Source organism: Osmia lignaria, unplaced genomic scaffold (assembly GCF_051020975.1).
Source record: "Osmia lignaria lignaria isolate PbOS001 unplaced genomic scaffold, iyOsmLign1 scaffold0051, whole genome shotgun sequence".
NCBI classification, from domain to species: Eukaryota; Metazoa; Arthropoda; class Insecta; order Hymenoptera; family Megachilidae; genus Osmia; species Osmia lignaria.
The window spans coordinates 135001-137500 of NW_027478192.1; the positions used below are offsets into that span (position 1 = coordinate 135001).

At 44.5% G+C, this 2500-nt stretch overlaps 1 non-coding gene across 1 annotated transcript; it reads right to left on the reverse strand.

Moving 5' to 3' along the window:
- Positions 1-1623: 1623 nt before the first annotated feature.
- Positions 1624-1778, reverse strand: LOC143307322 (5.8S ribosomal RNA). The gene has a single exon (XR_013064493.1). It is a non-coding gene; the product is annotated as a 5.8S ribosomal RNA (ribosomal RNA).
- Between the last annotated feature and the right edge of the window lie 722 nt (positions 1779-2500).

Sequence of the window (2500 nt, forward strand, 5' to 3'; positions counted from 1 at the left end):
TCAACCTTTCGCATATTCAATTTTTCCTCCTCTCTCGTTTCAAAATGTTTGTATTTATCGTTCGATGAAACGAGCACAAGAGGGAAAAAAAAGTTGAGACACGACGTTCCCATAATTTTCGTGTTATTTCCTTTTTGCTTCAAACATTTTGCGGACTGCAGCTTCGTCGTATTGCTTTTATCAATTTTTAACAATTTCAAAGCGAAGACAACTCGCAAGACGATCCATTTCGTCTCGGTTCAATTTTAACGTCCGTCCGTATTATTTTTTGTTCCACAAGAGATTTCGAATAGGTTTCTTTATTTATCATCCCTTCTTTTCGAGCGCCACGGAAGCAAGAGGAAAAGCAAGAGCGAGAGAACATTTCGCGTATACTTCATTTAACAATTTTAACCAACACGCGATGTACTCCACACACCTCTTAGATTTAACAACTGCTTTTCTCTTCTTCTCCCCTTAGCGCAAGGGTAAACCCCATTTGTCTCTTCTTTGGAACGCAACAAAACTTTCGAGGACTGGACGACCGAGCGATGGTCGCGCGGTCTTCGCTTATCTTTAACAAACGAAGTAGTCCGTATGTATTCTAAATGTTGAAGCCTCCTAGAGCTTTAAGCCATGCGAGACATTGAAATGCTGTTTTAACGGGAGCATGCATAATTGCTGCAAACATACTTTTATCACAAGTTCTAGCCACGCCACGGAGGCTTCGAAGTTCCTTCACCATTCGCTTTCCTCTCTTTTGTTACACAGTTTTAGACTACGATCAGGGGTACCGAAACGCTGTATTGATTGTAAACAACCATTTTTATCTTGGAGCGGAGCGTTCCTTTACTCGTTAGATTTGTCTTGTCGCGTGTGTATTCGCTTTTTCGACGCTTTTTAACCATTTAACTTGTTTAGCGAAGCTAAACGCACAGACAGACAAAAAAAAAGGAACAGCATCGCGCGTCAAACAGCGACGACCCATCTGAAGCGATCTTTCATTTATACACCGTTTGTAAACAGAGAGATGTATAAAGCGCGGGGAATCATTCGAAACCCTGGGGCTATTCGAGCTTGCATTTCAGCAAATTATCATCTCAAACATTTCACTCGTTTGCTTTTTCTAAATTTATAGGAGAGCTTCTTTCGTTTATTTTTGACACACCTTTCGTAAATATCGTTTCTGGCAACGTCGGGAGCGTGGATTTCTACAAGTGAACAATCGCGCCGATCCGATAACTTCCAGCAGGATGGAGAATCTTTATAGATTATCTTCCGAGAACTCGGTGCTTTCACGGGCGGTCGTTTATAAATTTTAACGAACGACTCGCGCGCCGTGACGCACTTGCGCTAGTTCGAAGAGATATTTCGAAATTTGTTTCTCTCCTTTAACGGCCTGCATTTAGTGTATCGGTTGCGATTTTCGTCACATCGTTTCCACGACAAACGCCGACGAACTGCCCAACTATCGCTCGTACGTTGCGACTCTTTCTTTGTTTATCGTTCATTCATTCTTTCAATTTCGTTCGATAATCCCGCTCCGAAACGTTCTACTTTCGTTGAACGACGGCGAGATGTTTAGAAAGAAATGAATTACTCTTTTTTCGAGAAGCAAACGCAAGCAGTCTTTTGTTAAGAAAACGACCCTCAGCCAGGCGTGGTCCAGGAATTGTATCCGTGGACCGCAATGTGCGTTCGAAATGTCGATGTTCATGTGTCCTGCAGTTCACACGTTGACGCGCAATTAGCTGCGTTCTTCATCGACCCACGAGCCAAGTGATCCACCGTTCAGGGTAATCGTAAAATTTTGTATTTCAAACTCTTTAGATCTTTAGAGTGTTATTTTCATTATTAACACGCATCACATTCGATACCCACATCACTCTCCCACCCGGCGCGTGCGGGAGAGCGAATTCGGGCGTCGCCAACGTATTTGTTTGTTTGTTCGATCGTTGACGACACGATCGCGTCCAAGGACGGAAACCGTCGGAGAAACGCCCAGTGGCACGCTCCTCTCGACGGTCGGGCGTAAAGTACATTTAAAAACCTTGAAAAGTACGAACGCACACAAGGAATGCGAGCGCGCGTCCTGTCGCTGAATCGTGGGTTGCGAGATTCGAACAGACACACGGCCGGCGACGATCGGTCTAACTAATGGACACATAGTTTTTCAAAGACTCGCTATCGTCGCTTCTCAGCCGGTCCGTAAACAACACACATCGATCAGGCGGACGCACGAATCTTACCACGGTGCGTGTTTCGTAGATTCCAGGTTACCCGCAAGTACCTCTCTCTCCCTCTCGAAAGAGGAATCTCGATCCGTCCTTTTTGGACAATGGAGAAATCTTTTTATCGCAACACGGATGGCAAAGAAACAACCAAAGCGTAGGAGCGTGGGGACGAGAGCGACGAAAAGAACGTCGCGAAAACAAAGTTTCGACGGTTGCTCGTTCTAATACATCGTAGTTTCAACTCTCTCAGTTTTAACCACTCCTAGACGCTTCGTAAACTTTTAACA